Raw genomic sequence first — 16,981 nt, 5'->3', positions numbered from 1 at the left:
TTAGAAAGGGTAAACAGATCAATACTATGGAGTCTTTTATTGTGAAAATCAAAAGCTCATTAGAAAATCAAATCTCAATTTTAGTTTTTAACCTCACATACTTCTCTGCAACATTGCTAGTTCCAGGATATAAAGCAGGGTTTAGTAGCGATGGAGGCAGCCAGGCTTTTATGAACTATCATGACCAACACAATGTGATCCATATTACTCTCATCTTGACAGAAATTATGTTCAGGCACAGTCTCCCACTATAAGTTAGTGAGGACATGCTGATGCTGTGAGCGTCTTTTTAATGCATAAAGGAATTATTGTGAGTTAAACTTGCCTTGTATATTGGTAAAATGATGCCGTATGCCGGAAGACTTCCTTTTTTTTTTTTGTTCTTCAGTCTCGGCAATTCAGAGAAACTCGGTTGTGAAACACTGCCACCTCTGGTCATTCAGTATAATCTGTAGATGGAAAAGTCCACTGTTAGCACATTTTCTATAAGCAATACAAAAAAAATCTTGATTTTTAGAAAGGGTAAACAGATCAATACTATGGAGTCTTTTATTGTGAAAATCAAAAGCTCATTAGAAAATCAAATCTCAATTTTAGTTTTTAACCTCACATACTTCTCTGCAACATTGCTAGTTCCAGGATATAAAGCAGGGTTTAGTAGCGTTGGAGGCAGCCAGGCTTTTATGAACTATCATGACCAACACAATGTGATCCATATTACTCTCATCTTCACAGAAATTACGTTCAGGCACAGTCTCCCACTATAAGGTAGTGTGGACATGCTGATGCTGTGAGCGTCTTTTTAATGCATAAAGGAATTATTGTGAGTTTTACTTGCCTTATAAATTGGTAAAATGATCCCGTATGCCGGAAGACGTCCTTTTTTTTTTCTTCAGTCTCGGCAATTCAGAGAAACTCGGTTGTGAAACACTGCCACCTCTGGTCATTCAGTATAATCTGTAGATGGAAAAGTCCACTGTTAGCACATTTTCTATAAGCAATACAAAAAAATCTTGATTTTTAGAAAGGGTAAACAGATCAATACTATGGAGTCTTTTATTGTGAAAATCAAAAGCTCATTAGAAAATCAAATCTCAATTTTAGTTTTTAACCTCACATACTTCTCTGCAACATTGCTAGTTCCAGGATATAAAGCAGGGTTTAGTAGCGTTGGAGGCAGCCAGGCTTTTATGAACTATCATGACCAACACAATGTGATCCATATTACTCTCATCTTGACAGAAATTATGTTCAGGCACAGTCTCCCACTATAAGGTAGTGAGGACATGCTGATGCTGTGAGCGTCTTTTTAATGCATAAAGGAATTATTGTGAGTTAAACTTGCCTTGTATATTGGTAAAATGATGCCGTATGCCGGAAGACTTCCTTTTTTTTTTTTGTTCTTCAGTCTCGGCAATTCAGAGAAACTCGGTTGTGAAACACTGCCACCTCTGGTCATTCAGTATAATCTGTAGATGGAAAAGTCCACTGTTAGCACATTTTCTATAAGCAATACAAAAAAATCTTGATTTTTAGAAAGGGTAAACAGATCAATACTATGGAGTCTTTTATTGTGAAAATCAACAGCTCATTAGAAAATCAAATCTCAATTTTAGTTTTAAACCTCACATACTTCTCTGCAACATTGCTAGTTCCAGGATATAAAGCAGGCTTTAGTAGCGTTGGAGGCAGCCAGACTTTTATGAACTATCATGACCAACACAATGTGATCCATATTACTCTCATCTTGACAGAAATTATGTTCAGGCACAGTCTCCCACTATAAGGTAGTGAGGACATGCTGATGCTGTGAGCGTCTTTTTAATGCATAAAGGAATTATTGTGAGTTTTACTTGCCTTGCATATTGGTAAAATGATGGCGTATGCCGGAAGACTTCCTTTTTTGTTCTTCAGTCTCGGCAATTCAGAGAAACTCGGTTGTGAAACACTGCCACCTCTGGTCATTCAGTATAATCTGTAGATGGAAAAGTCCACTGTTAGCACATTTTCTATAAGCAATACAAAAAAATCTTGATTTTTAGAAAGGGTAAACAGATCAATACTATGGAGTCTTTTATTGTGAAAATCAAAAGCTCATTAGAAAATCAAATCTCAATTTTAGTTTTAAACCTCACATACTTCTCTGCAACATTGCTATCTCCAGGATATAAAGCAGGCTTTAGTAGCGTTGGAGGCAGCCAGGCTTTTATGAACTATCATGACCAACACAATGTGATCCATATTACTTTCATCTTGATAGAAATTATGTTCAGGCACAGTCTCCCACTGTAAGGTAGTGTGGACATGCTGATGCTGTGAGCGTCTTTTTAATGCATAAAGGAATTATTGTGAGTTTTACTTGCCTTGCATATTGGTAAAATGATGGCGTATGCCGGAAGACTTCCTTTTTTGTTCTTCAGTCTCGGCAATTCAGAGAAACTCGGTTGTGAAACACTGCCTCCTCTGGTCATTCAGTATAATCTGTAGATGGAAAAGTCCACTGTTAGCACATTTTCTATAAGCAATACAAAAAAATCTTGATTTTTAGAAAGGGTAAACAGATCAATACTATGGAGTCTTTTATTGTGAAAATCAAAAGCTCATTAGAAAATCAAATCTCAATTTTAGTTTTTAACCTCACATACTTCTCTGCAACATTGCTAGTTCCAGGATATAAAGCAGGGTTTAGTAGCGTTGGAGGCAGCCAGGCTTTTATGAACTATCATGACCAACACAATGTGATCCATATTACTCTCATCTTGACAGAAATTATGTTCAGGCACAGTCTCCCATTATAAGGTAGTGAGGACATGCTGATGCTGTGAGCGTCTTTTTAATGCATAAAGGAATTATTGTGAGTTAAACTTGCCTTGTATATTGGTAAAATGATGCCGTATGCCGGAAGACTTCCTTTTTTGTTCTTCAGTCTCGGCAATTCAGAGAAACTCGGTTGTGAAACACTGCCACCTCTGGTCATTCAGTATAATCTGTAGATGGAAAAGTCCACTGTTAGCACATTTTCTATAAGCAATACAAAAAAATCTTGATTTTTAGAAAGGGTAAACAGATCAATACTATGGAGTCTTTTATTGTGAAAATCAACAGCTCATTAGAAAATTAAATCTCAATTTTAGTTTTTAACCTCACATACTTCTCTGCAACATTGCTAGTTCCAGGATATAAAGCAGGGTTTAGTAGCGATGGAGGCAGCCAGGCTTTTATGAACTATCATGACCAACACAATGTGATCCATATTACTCTCATCTTGACAGAAATTATGTTCAGGCACAGTCTCCCACTATAAGTTAGTGAGGACATGCTGATGCTGTGAGCGTCTTTTTAATGCATAAAGGAATTATTGTGAGTTAAACTTGCCTTGTATATTGGTAAAATGATGCCGTATGCCGGAAGACTTCCTTTTTTTTTTTTGTTCTTCAGTCTCGGCAATTCAGAGAAACTCGGTTGTGAAACACTGCCACCTCTGGTCATTCAGTATAATCTGTAGATGGAAAAGTCCACTGTTAGCACATTTTCTATAAGCAATACAAAAAAAATCTTGATTTTTAGAAAGGGTAAACAGATCAATACTATGGAGTCTTTTATTGTGAAAATCAAAAGCTCATTAGAAAATCAAATCTCAATTTTAGTTTTTAACCTCACATACTTCTCTGCAACATTGCTAGTTCCAGGATATAAAGCAGGGTTTAGTAGCGTTGGAGGCAGCCAGGCTTTTATGAACTATCATGACCAACACAATGTGATCCATATTACTCTCATCTTCACAGAAATTATGTTCAGGCACAGTCTCCCACTATAAGGTAGTGTGGACATGCTGATGCTGTGAGCGTCTTTTTAATGCATAAAGGAATTATTGTGAGTTTTACTTGCCTTATAAATTGGTAAAATGATCCCGTATGCCGGAAGACGTCCTTTTTTTTTTCTTCAGTCTCGGCAATTCAGAGAAACTCGGTTGTGAAACACTGCCACCTCTGGTCATTCAGTATAATCTGTAGATGGAAAAGTCCACTGTTAGCACATTTTCTATAAGCAATACAAAAAAATCTTGATTTTTAGAAAGGGTAAACAGATCAATACTATGGAGTCTTTTATTGTGAAAATCAAAAGCTCATTAGAAAATCAAATCTCAATTTTAGTTTTTAACCTCACATACTTCTCTGCAACATTGCTAGTTCCAGGATATAAAGCAGGCTTTAGTAGCGTTGGAGGCAGCCAGGCTTTTATGAACTATCATGACCAACACAATGTGATCCATATTACTCTCATCTTGACAGAAATTATGTTCAGGCACAGTCTCCCACTATAAGGTAGTGAGGACATGCTGATGCTGTGAGCGTCTTTTTAATGCATAAAGGAATTATTGTGAGTTTTACTTGCCTTGCATATTGGTAAAATGATGGCGTATGCCGGAAGACTTCCTTTTTTGTTCTTCAGTCTCGGCAATTCAGAGAAACTCGGTTGTGAAACACTGCCACCTCTGGTCATTCAGTATAATCTGTAGATGGAAAAGTCCACTGTTAGCACATTTTCTATAAGCAATACAAAAAAATCTTGATTTTTAGAAAGGGTAAACAGATCAATACTATGGAGTCTTTTATTGTGAAAATCAAAAGCTCATTAGAAAATCAAATCTCAATTTTAGTTTTTAACCTCACATACTTCTCTGCAACATTGCTAGTTCCAGGATATAAAGCAGGGTTTAGTAGCGATGGAGGCAGCCAGGCTTTTATGAACTATCATGACCAACACAATGTGATCCATATTACTCTCATCTTGACAGAAATTATGTTCAGGCACAGTCTCCCACTATAAGGTAGTGAGGACATGCTGATGCTGTGAGCGTCTTTTTAATGCATAAAGGAATTATTGTGAGTTAAACTTGCCTTGTATATTGGTAAAATGATGGCGTATGCCGGAAGACTTCCTTTTTTTTTTTTGTTCTTCAGTCTCGGCAATTCAGAGAAACTCGGTTGTGAAACACTGCCACCTCTGGTCATTCAGTATAATCTGTAGATGGAAAAGTCCACTGTTAGCACATTTTCTATAAGCAATACAAAAAAATCTTGATTTTTAGAAAGGGTAAACAGATCAATACTATGGAGTCTTTTATTGTGAAAATCAACAGCTCATTAGAAAATCAAATCTCAATTTTAGTTTTAAACCTCACATACTTCTCTGCAACATTGCTAGTTCCAGGATATAAAGCAGGCTTTAGTAGCGTTGGAGGCAGCCAGACTTTTATGAACTATCATGACCAACACAATGTGATCCATATTACTCTCATCTTGACAGAAATTATGTTCAGGCACAGTCTCCCACTATAAGGTAGTGAGGACATGCTGATGCTGTGAGCGTCTTTTTAATGCATAAAGGAATTATTGTGAGTTTTACTTGCCTTGCATATTGGTAAAATGATGGCGTATGCCGGAAGACTTCCTTTTTTGTTCTTCAGTCTCGGCAATTCAGAGAAACTCGGTTGTGAAACACTGCCACCTCTGGTCATTCAGTATAATCTGTAGATGGAAAAGTCCACTGTTAGCACATTTTCTATAAGCAATACAAAAAAATCTTGATTTTTAGAAAGGGTAAACAGATCAATACTATGGAGTCTTTTATTGTGAAAATCAAAAGCTCATTAGAAAATCAAATCTCAATTTTAGTTTTTAACCTCACATACTTCTCTGCAACATTGCTAGTTCCAGGATATAAAGCAGGGTTTAGTAGCGATGGAGGCAGCCAGGCTTTTATGAACTATCATGACCAACACAATGTGATCCATATTACTCTCATCTTGACAGAAATTATGTTCAGGCACAGTCTCCCACTATAAGGTAGTGAGGACATGCTGATGCTGTGAGCGTCTTTTTAATGCATAAAGGAATTATTGTGAGTTAAACTTGCCTTGTATATTGGTAAAATGATGGCGTATGCCGGAAGACTTCCTTTTTTTTTTTTGTTCTTCAGTCTCGGCAATTCAGAGAAACTCGGTTGTGAAACACTGCCACCTCTGGTCATTCAGTATAATCTGTAGATGGAAAGGTCCACTGTTAGCACATTTTCTATAAGCAATACAAAAAAAATCTTGATTTTTAGAAAGCGTAAACAGATCAATACTATGGAGTCTTTTATTGTGAAAATCAACAGCTCATTAGAAAATCAAATCTCAATTTTAGTTTTAAACCTCACATACTTCTCTGCAACATTGCTATCTCCAGGATATAAAGCAGGCTTTAGTAGCGTTGGAGGCAGCCAGGCTTTTATGAACTATCATGACCAACACAATGTGATCCATATTACTTTCATCTTGATAGAAATTATGTTCAGGCACAGTCTCCCACTGTAAGGTAGTGAGGACATGCTGATGCTGTGAGCGTCTTTTTAATGCATAAAGGAATTATTGTGAGTTAAACTTGCCTTGTATATTGGTAAAATGATGCCGTATGCCGGAAGACTTCCTTTTTTTTTTTTGTTCTTCAGTCTCGGCAATTCAGAGAAACTCGGTTGTGAAACACTGCCACCTCTGGTCATTCAGTATAATCTGTAGATGGAAAAGTCCACTGTTAGCACATTTTCTATAAGCAATACAAAAAAATCTTGATTTTTAGAAAGGGTAAACAGATCAATACTATGGAGTCTTTTATTGTGAAAATCAACAGCTCATTAGAAAATCAAATCTCAATTTTAGTTTTAAACCTCACATACTTCTCTGCAACATTGCTAGCTCCAGGATATAAAGCAGGCTTTAGTAGCGTTGGAGGCAGCCAGGCTTTTATGAACTATCATGACCAACACAATGTGATCCATATTACTCTCATCTTGACAGAAATTATGTTCAGGCACAGTCTCCCACTATAAGGTAGTGAGGACATGCTGATGCTGTGAGCGTCTTTTTAATGCATAAAGGAATTATTGTGAGTTTTACTTGCCTTATAAATTGGTAAAATGATCCCGTATGCCGGAAGACTTCCTTTTTTTTTTCTTCAGTCTCGGCAATTCAGAGAAACTAGGTTGTGAAACACTGCCACCTCTGGTCATTCAGTATAATCTGCAGATGGAAAAGTCCACTGTTAGCACATTTTCTATAAGCAATACAAAAAAATCTTGATTTTTAGAAAGGGTAAACAGATCAATACTATGGAGTCTTTTATTGTGAAAATCAAAAGCTCATTAGAAAATCAAATCTCAATTTTAGTTTTTAACCTCACATACTTCTCTGCAACATTGCTAGTTCCAGGATATAAAGCAGGGTTTAGTAGCGATGGAGGCAGCCAGGCTTTTATGAACTATCATGACCAACACAATGTGATCCATATTACTCTCATCTTGACAGAAATTATGTTCAGGCACAGTCTCCCACTATAAGGTAGTGAGGACATGCTGATGCTGTGAGCGTCTTTTTAATGCATAAAGGAATTATTGTGAGTTAAACTTGCCTTGTATATTGGTAAAATGATGGCGTATGCCGGAAGACTTCCTTTTTTTTTTGTTCTTCAGTCTCGGCAATTCAGAGAAACTCGGTTGTGAAACACTGCCACCTCTGGTCATTCAGTATAATCTGTAGATGGAAAAGTCCACTGTTAGCACATTTTCTATAAGCAATACAAAAAAAATCTTGATTTTTAGAAAGCGTAAACAGATCAATACTATGGAGTCTTTTATTGTGAAAATCAACAGCTCATTAGAAAATCAAATCTCAATTTTAGTTTTTAACCTCACATACTTCTCTGCAACATTGCTAGTTCCAGGATATAAAGCAGGCTTTAGTAGCGTTGGAGGCAGCCAGGCTTTTATGAACTATCATGACCAACACAATGTGATCCATATTACTCTCATCTTGACAGAAATTATGTTCAGGCACAGTCTCCCACTATAAGGTAGTGAGGACATGCTGATGCTGTGAGCGTCTTTTTAATGCATAAAGGAATTATTGTGAGTTAAACTTGCCTTGTATATTGGTAAAATGATGGCGTATGCCGGAAGACTTCCTTTTTTTTTTTTGTTCTTCAGTCTCGGCAATTCAGAGAAACTCGGTTGTGAAACACTGCCACCTCTGGTCATTCAGTATAATCTGTAGATGGAAAAGTCCACTGTCAGCACATTTTCTATAAGCAATACAAAAAAAATCTTGATTTTTAGAAAGGGTAAACAGATCAATACTATGGAGTCTTTTATTGTGAAAATCAACAGCTCATTAGAAAATCAAATCTCAATTTTAGTTTTTAACCTCACATACTTCTCTGCAACATTGCTAGTTCCAGGATATAAAGCAGGCTTTAGTAGCGTTGGAGGCAGCCAGGCTTTTATGAACTATCATGACCAACACAATGTGATCCATATTACTCTCATCTTGACAGAAATTATGTTCAGGCACAGTCTCCCACTATAAGGTAGTGAGGACATGCTGATGCTGTGAGCGTCTTTTTAATGCATAAAGGAATTATTGTGAGTTTTACTTGCCTTGCATATTGGTAAAATGATGGCGTATGCCGTAAGACTTCCTTTTTTGTTCTTCAGTCTCTGCAATTCAGAGAAACTCGGTTGTGAAACACTGCCACCTCTGGTCATTCAGTATAATCTGTAGATGGAAAAGTCCACTGTTAGCACATTTTCTATAAGCAATACAAAAAAAATCTTGATTTTTAGAAAGCGTAAACAGATCAATACTATGGAGTCTTTTATTGTGAAAATCAACAGCTCATTAGAAAATCAAATCTCAATTTTAGTTTTTAACCTCACATACTTCTCTGCAACATTGCTAGTTCCAGGATATAAAGCAGGCTTTAGTAGCGTTGGAGGCAGCCAGGCTTTTATGAACTATCATGACCAACACAATGTGATCCATATTACTTTCATCTTGATAGAAATTATGTTCAGGCACAGTCTCCCACTGTAAGGTAGTGAGGACATGCTGATGCTGTGAGCGTCTTTTTAATGCATAAAGGAATTATTGTGAGTTTTACTTGCCTTATAAATTGGTAAAATGATGCCGTATGCCGGAAGACTTCCTTTTTTTTTTGTTCTTCAGTCTCGGCAATTCAGAGAAACTCGGTTGTGAAACACTGCCACCTCTGGTCATTCAGTATAATCTGTAGATGGAAAAGTCCACTGTTAGCACATTTTCTATAAGCAATACAAAAAAATCTTGATTTTTAGAAAGGGTAAACAGATCAATACTATGGAGTCTTTTATTGTGAAAATCAAAAGCTCATTAGAAAATCAAATCTCAATTTTAGTTTTTAACCTCACATACTTCTCTGCAACATTGCTAGTTCCAGGATATAAAGCAGGGTTTAGTAGCGATGGAGGCAGCCAGGCTTTTATGAACTATCATGACCAACACAATGTGATCCATATTACTCTCATCTTGACAAAATTATGTTCAGGCACAGTCTCCCACTATAAGGTAGTGAGGACATGCTGATGCTGTGAGCGTCTTTTTAATGCATAAAGGAATTATTGTGAGTTAAACTTGCCTTGTATATTGGTAAAATGATGGCGTATGCCGGAAGACTTCCTTTTTTTTTTTTGTTCTTCAGTCTCGGCAATTCAGAGAAACTCGGTTGTGAAACACTGCCACCTCTGGTCATTCAGTATAATCTGTAGATGGAAAAGTCCACTGTTAGCACATTTTCTATAAGCAATACAAAAAAAATCTTGATTTTTAGAAAGCGTAAACAGATCAATACTATGGAGTCTTTTATTGTGAAAATCAACAGCTCATTAGAAAATCAAATCTCAATTTTAGTTTTTAACCTCACATACTTCTCTGCAACATTGCTAGTTCCAGGATATAAAGCAGGCTTTAGTAGCGTTGGAGGCAGCCAGGCTTTTATGAACTATCATGACCAACACAATGTGATCCATATTACTCTCATCTTGACAGAAATTATGTTCAGGCACAGTCTCCCACTATAAGGTAGTGAGGACATGCTGATGCTGTGAGCGTCTTTTTAATGCATAAAGGAATTATTGTGAGTTAAACTTGCCTTGTATATTGGTAAAATGATGGCGTATGCCGGAAGACTTCCTTTTTTTTTTGTTCTTCAGTCTCGGCAATTCAGAGAAACTCGGTTGTGAAACACTGCCACCTCTGGTCATTCAGTATAATCTGTAGATGGAAAAGTCCACTGTTAGCACATTTTCTATAAGCAATACAAAAAAAATCTTGATTTTTAGAAAGCGTAAACAGATCAATACTATGGAGTCTTTTATTGTGAAAATCAACAGCTCATTAGAAAATCAAATCTCAATTTTAGTTTTTAACCTCACATACTTCTCTGCAACATTGCTAGTTCCAGGATATAAAGCAGGCTTTAGTAGCGTTGGAGGCAGCCAGGCTTTTATGAACTATCATGACCAACACAATGTGATCCATATTACTCTCATCTTGACAGAAATTATGTTCAGGCACAGTCTCCCACTATAAGGTAGTGAGGACATGCTGATGCTGTGAGCGTCTTTTTAATGCATAAAGGAATTATTGTGAGTTTTACTTGCCTTGCATATTGGTAAAATGATGGCGTATGCCGGAAGACTTCCTTTTTTTTTTTGTTCTTCAGTCTCGGCAATTCAGAGAAACTCGGTTGTGAAACACTGCCACCTCTGGTCATTCAGTATAATCTGTAGATGGAAAAGTCCACTGTTAGCACATTTTCTATAAGCAATACAAAAAAATCTTGATTTTTAGAAAGGGTAAACAGATCAATACTATGGAGTCTTTTATTGTGAAAATCAACAGCTCATTAGAAAATCAAATGTCAATTTTAGTTTTAAACCTCACATACTTCTCTGCAACATTGCTAGCTCCAGGATATAAAGCAGGCTTTAGTAGCGTTGGAGGCAGCCAGGCTTTTATGAACTATCATGACCAACACAATGTGATCCATATTACTTTCATCTTGACAGAAATTATGTTCAGGCACAGTCTCCCACTATAAGGTAGTGAGGACATGCTGATGCTGTGAGCGTCTTTTTAATGCATAAAGGAATTATTGTGAGTTAAACTTGCCTTGTATATTGGTAAAATGATGGCGTATGCCGGAAGACTTCCTTTTTTTTTTTGTTCTTCAGTCTCGGCAATTCAGAGAAACTCGGTTGTGAAACACTGCCACCTCTGGTCATTCAGTATAATCTGTAGATGGAAAAGTCCACTGTTAGCACATTTTCTATAAGCAATACAAAAAAATCTTGATTTTTAGAAAGGGTAAACAGATCAATACTATGGAGTCTTTTATTGTGAAAATCAAAAGCTCATTAGAAAATCAAATCTCAATTTTAGTTTTTAACCTCACATACTTCTCTGCAACATTGCTAGTTCCAGGATATAAAGCAGGGTTTAGTAGCGATGGAGGCAGCCAGGCTTTTATGAACTATCATGACCAACACAATGTGATCCATATTACTCTCATCTTGACAGAAATTATGTTCAGGCACAGTCTCCCACTATAAGGTAGTGAGGACATGCTGATGCTGTGAGCGTCTTTTTAATGCATAAAGGAATTATTGTGAGTTAAACTTGCCTTGTATATTGGTAAAATGATGGCGTATGCCGGAAGACTTCCTTTTTTTTTTTTTCTTCAGTCTCGGCAATTCAGAGAAACTCGGTTGTGAAACACTGCCACCTCTGGTCATTCAGTATAATCTGTAGATGGAAAAGTCCACTGTTAGCACATTTTCTATAAGCAATACAAAAAAATCTTGATTTTTAGAAAGGGTAAACAGATCAATACTATGGAGTCTTTTATTGTGAAAATCAACAGCTCATTAGAAAATCAAATCTCAATTTTAGTTTTTAACCTCACATACTTCTCTGCAACATTGCTAGTTCCAGGATATAAAGCAGGCTTTAGTAGCGTTGGAGGCAGCCAGGCTTTTATGAACTATCATGACCAACACAATGTGATCCATATTACTCTCATCTTGACAGAAATTATGTTCAGGCACAGTCTCCCACTATAAGGTAGTGAGGACATGCTGATGCTGTGAGCGTCTTTTTAATGCATAAAGGAATTATTGTGAGTTTTACTTGCCTTGCATATTGGTAAAATGATGGCGTATGCCGGAAGACTTCCTTTTTTGTTCTTCAGTCTCGGCAATTCAGAGAAACTCGGTTGTGAAACACTGCCACCTCTGGTCATTCAGTATAATCTGTAGATGGAAAAGTCCACTGTTAGCACATTTTCTATAAGCAATACAAAAAAATCTTGATTTTTAGAAAGGGTAAACAGATCAATACTATGGAGTCTTTTATTGTGAAAATCAAAAGCTCATTAGAAAATCAAATCTCAATTTTAGTTTTTAACCTCACATACTTCTCTGCAACATTGCTAGTTCCAGGATATAAAGCAGGCTTTAGTAGCGTTGGAGGCAGCCAGGCTTTTATGAACTATCATGACCAACACAATGTGATCCATATTACTCTCATCTTGACAGAAATTATGTTCAGGCACAGTCTCCCACTATAAGGTAGTGAGGACATGCTGATGCTGTGAGCGTCTTTTTAATGCATAAAGGAATTATTGTGAGTTAAACTTGCCTTGCATATTGGTAAAATGATGCCGTATGCCGGAAGACTTCCTTTTTTTTTTTGTTCTTCAGTCTCGGCAATTCAGAGAAACTAGGTTGTGAAACACTGCCACCTCTGGTCATTCAGTATAATCTGTAGATGGAAAAGTCCACTGTTAGCACATTTTCTATAAGCAATACAAAAAAAATCTTGATTTTTAGAAAGCGTAAACAGATCAATACTATGGAGCCTTTTATTGTGAAAATCAACAGCTAATTAGAAAATCAAATCTCAATTTTAGTTTTTAACCTCACATACTTCTCTGCAACATTGCTAGTTCCAGGATATAAAGCAGGCTTTAGTAGCGTTGGAGGCAGCCAGATTTTTATGAACTATCATGACCAACACAATGTGATCCATATTACTCTCATCTTGACAGAAATTATGTTCAGGCACAGTCTCCCACTATAAGGTAGTGAGGACATGCTGATGCTGTGAGCGTGTTTTTAATGCATAAAGGAATTATTGTGAGTTTTACTTGCCTTGCATATTGGTAAAATGATGCCGTATGCCGGAAGACTTCCTTTTTTGTTCTTCAGTCTCGGCAATTCAGAGAAACTCGGTTGTGAAACACTGCCACCTCTGGTCATTCAGTATAATCTGTAGATGGAAAAGTCCACTGTTAGCACATTTTCTATAAGCAATACAAAAAAATCTTGATTTTTAGAAAGGGTAAACAGATCAATACTATGGAGTCTTTTATTGTGAAAATCAACAGCTCATTAGAAAATCAAATGTCAATTTTAGTTTTAAACCTCACATACTTCTCTGCAACATTGCTAGCTCCAGGATATAAAGCAGGCTTTAGTAGCGTTGGAGGCAGCCAGGCTTTTATGAACTATCATGACCAACACAATGTGATCCATATTACTTTCATCTTGACAGAAATTATGTTCAGGCACAGTCTCCCACTATAAGGTAGTGAGGACATGCTGATGCTGTGAGCGTCTTTTTAATGCATAAAGGAATTATTGTGAGTTAAACTTGCCTTGTATATTGGTAAAATGATGGCGTATGCCGGAAGACTTCCTTTTTTTTTTTGTTCTTCAGTCTCGGCAATTCAGAGAAACTCGGTTGTGAAACACTGCCACCTCTGGTCATTCAGTATAATCTGTAGATGGAAAAGTCCACTGTTAGCACATTTTCTATAAGCAATACAAAAAAATCTTGATTTTTAGAAAGGGTAAACAGATCAATACTATGGAGTCTTTTATTGTGAAAATCAAAAGCTCATTAGAAAATCAAATCTCAATTTTAGTTTTTAACCTCACATACTTCTCTGCAACATTGCTAGTTCCAGGATATAAAGCAGGGTTTAGTAGCGATGGAGGCAGCCAGGCTTTTATGAACTATCATGACCAACACAATGTGATCCATATTACTCTCATCTTGACAGAAATTATGTTCAGGCACAGTCTCCCACTATAAGGTAGTGAGGACATGCTGATGCTGTGAGCGTCTTTTTAATGCATAAAGGAATTATTGTGAGTTAAACTTGCCTTGTATATTGGTAAAATGATGGCGTATGCCGGAAGACTTCCTTTTTTTTTTGTTCTTCAGTCTCGGCAATTCAGAGAAACTCGGTTGTGAAACACTGCCACCTCTGGTCATTCAGTATAATCTGTAGATGGAAAAGTCCACTGTTAGCACATTTTCTATAAGCAATACAAAAAAATCTTGATTTTTAGAAAGGGTAAACAGATCAATACTATGGAGTCTTTTATTGTGAAAATCAACAGCTCATTAGAAAATCAAATCTCAATTTTAGTTTTTAACCTCACATACTTCTCTGCAACATTGCTAGTTCCAGGATATAAAGCAGGCTTTAGTAGCGTTGGAGGCAGCCAGGCTTTTATGAACTATCATGACCAACACAATGTGATCCATATTACTCTCATCTTGACAGAAATTATGTTCAGGCACAGTCTCCCACTATAAGGTAGTGAGGACATGCTGATGCTGTGAGCGTCTTTTTAATGCATAAAGGAATTATTGTGAGTTTTACTTGCCTTGCATATTGGTAAAATGATGGCGTATGCCGGAAGACTTCCTTTTTTGTTCTTCAGTCTCGGCAATTCAGAGAAACTCGGTTGTGAAACACTGCCACCTCTGGTCATTCAGTATAATCTGTAGATGGGAAAGTCCACTGTTAGCACATTTTCTATAAGCAATACAAAAAAATCTTGATTTTTAGAAAGGGTAAACAGATCAATACTATGGAGTCTTTTATTGTGAAAATCAACAGCTCATTAGAAAATCAAATCTCAATTTTAGTTTTTAACCTCACATACTTCTCTGCAACATTGCTAGTTCCAGGATATAAAGCAGGCTTTAGTAGCGTTGGAGGCAGCCAGGCTTTTATGAACTATCATGACCAACACAATGTGATCCATATTACTCTCATCTTGACAGAAATTATGTTCAGGCACAGTCTCCCACTATAAGGTAGTGAGGACATGCTGATGCTGTGAGCGTCTTTTTAATGCATAAAGGAATTATTGTGAGTTTTACTTGCCTTGCATATTGGTAAAATGATGGCGTATGCCGGAAGACTTCCTTTTTTGTTCTTCAGTCTCGGCAATTCAGAGAAACTCGGTTGTGAAACACTGCCACCTCTGGTCATTCAGTATAATCTGTAGATGTAAAAGTCCACTGTTAGCACATTTTCTATAAGCAATACAAAAAAAATCTTGATTTTTAGAAAGCGTAAACAGATCAATACTATGGAGTCTTTTATTGTGAAAATCAACAGCTCATTAGAAAATCAAATCTCAATTTTAGTTTTAAACCTCACATACTTCTCTGCAACATTGCTATCTCCAGGATATAAAGCAGGCTTTAGTAGCGTTGGAGGCAGCCAGGCTTTTATGAACTATCATGACCAACACAATGTGATCCATATTACTTTCATCTTGATAGAAATTATGTTCAGGCACAGTCTCCCACTGTAAGGTAGTGAGGACATGCTGATGCTGTGAGCGTCTTTTTAATGCATAAAGGAATTATTGTGAGTTTTACTTGCCTTATAAATTGGTAAAATGATCCCGTATGCCGGAAGACTTCCTTTTTTTTTTCTTCAGTCTCGGCAATTCAGAGAAACTAGGTTGTGAAACACTGCCACCTCTGGTCATTCAGTATAATCTGTAGATGGAAAAGTCCACTGTTAGCACATTTTCTATAAGCAATACAAAAAAATCTTGATTTTTAGAAAGGGTAAACAGATCAATACTATGGAGTCTTTTATTGTGAAAATCAAAAGCTCATTAGAAAATCAAATCTCAATTTTAGTTTTTAACCTCACATACTTCTCTGCAACATTGCTAGTTCCAGGATATAAAGCAGGGTTTAGTAGCGTTGGAGGCAGCCAGGCTTTTATGAACTATCATGACCAACACAATGTGATCCATATTACTCTCATCTTGACAGAAATTATGTTCAGGCACAGTCTCCCACTATAAGGTAGTGAGGACATGCTGATGCTGTGAGCGTCTTTTTAATGCATAAAGGAATTATTGTGAGTTAAACTTGCCTTGTATATTGGTAAAATGATGCCGTATGCCGGAAGACTTCCTTTTTTTTTTTTGTTCTTCAGTCTCGGCAATTCAGAGAAACTCGGTTGTGAAACACTGCCACCTCTGGTCATTCAGTATAATCTGTAGATGGAAAAGTCCACTGTTAGCACATTTTCTATAAGCAATACAAAAAAATCTTGATTTTTAGAAAGGGTAAACAGATCAATACTATGGAGTCTTTTATTGTGAAAATCAAAAGCTCATTAGAAAATCAAATCTCAATTTTAGTTTTTAACCTCACATACTTCTCTGCAACATTGCTAGTTCCAGGATATAAAGCAGGGTTTAGTAGCGTTGGAGGCAGCCAGGCTTTTATGAACTATCATGACCAACACAATGTGATCCATATTACTCTCATCTTGACAGAAATTATGTTCAGGCACAGTCTCCCACTATAAGGTAGTGTGGACATGCTGATGCTGTGAGCGTCTTTTTAATGCATAAAGGAATTATTGTGAGTTTTACTTGCCTTATAAATTGGTAAAATGATCCCGTATGCCGGAAGACGTCCTTTTTTTTTTCTTCAGTCTCGGCAATTCAGAGAAACTCGGTTGTGAAACACTGCCACCTCTGGTCATTCAGTATAATCTGTAGATGGAAAAGTCCACTGTTAGCACATTTTCTATAAGCAATACAAAAAAAAAATCCTGATTTTTAGAAAGCGTAAACAGATCAATACTATGGAGTCTTTTATTGTGAAAATCAACAGCTCATTAGAAAATCAAATCTCAATTTTAGTTTTAAACCTCACATACTTCTCTGCAACATTGCTAGCTCCAGGATATAAAGCAGGCTTTAGTAGCGTTGGAGGCAGCCAGGCTTTTAT

At 36.7% G+C, this 16,981-nt stretch overlaps 2 long non-coding RNA genes across 2 annotated transcripts in view; both read right to left on the bottom strand.

Annotated features, from left to right (window-relative positions):
- Nucleotides 1–3,435: 3,435 nt before the first annotated feature.
- Nucleotides 3,436–11,149, bottom strand: LOC146785682 (uncharacterized). Its single transcript, XR_014970758.1, has 16 exons — nt 11,027–11,149; nt 10,516–10,638; nt 10,005–10,126; nt 9,492–9,615; nt 8,983–9,104; nt 8,476–8,593; nt 7,963–8,086; nt 7,452–7,573; nt 6,945–7,063; nt 6,433–6,556; nt 5,920–6,043; nt 5,414–5,531; nt 4,902–5,025; nt 4,396–4,513; nt 3,889–4,007; nt 3,436–3,499 (listed from the first exon to the last, which is right to left on the bottom strand). It is a non-coding gene; the product is annotated as an uncharacterized LOC146785682 (long non-coding RNA).
- A 1,916-nt stretch (nt 11,150–13,065) lies between these two features.
- The window catches only part of LOC146785681 (uncharacterized), a 28,122-nt gene continuing 24,206 nt past the window's right edge, over nt 13,066–16,981 (bottom strand). Inside the window, exons 49-56 of the long non-coding RNA XR_014970756.1 lie at nt 16,625–16,743; nt 16,113–16,236; nt 15,606–15,724; nt 15,099–15,216; nt 14,593–14,710; nt 14,083–14,204; nt 13,572–13,694; nt 13,066–13,183 (exon numbers count right to left, since the gene is read on the bottom strand). This is a non-coding gene — a long non-coding RNA (uncharacterized LOC146785681). The remainder of the gene's footprint in view (nt 13,184–13,571; nt 13,695–14,082; nt 14,205–14,592; nt 14,711–15,098; nt 15,217–15,605; nt 15,725–16,112; nt 16,237–16,624; nt 16,744–16,981) is intronic.

This window comes from Triturus cristatus, chromosome 11 (genome assembly GCF_964204655.1).
Source record: "Triturus cristatus chromosome 11, aTriCri1.1, whole genome shotgun sequence".
Classification (NCBI taxonomy): Eukaryota; Metazoa; Chordata; class Amphibia; order Caudata; family Salamandridae; genus Triturus; species Triturus cristatus.
Note: the sequence above shows the minus strand (reverse complement) of the source record. Positions and strands in the feature narration are given on the sequence as shown.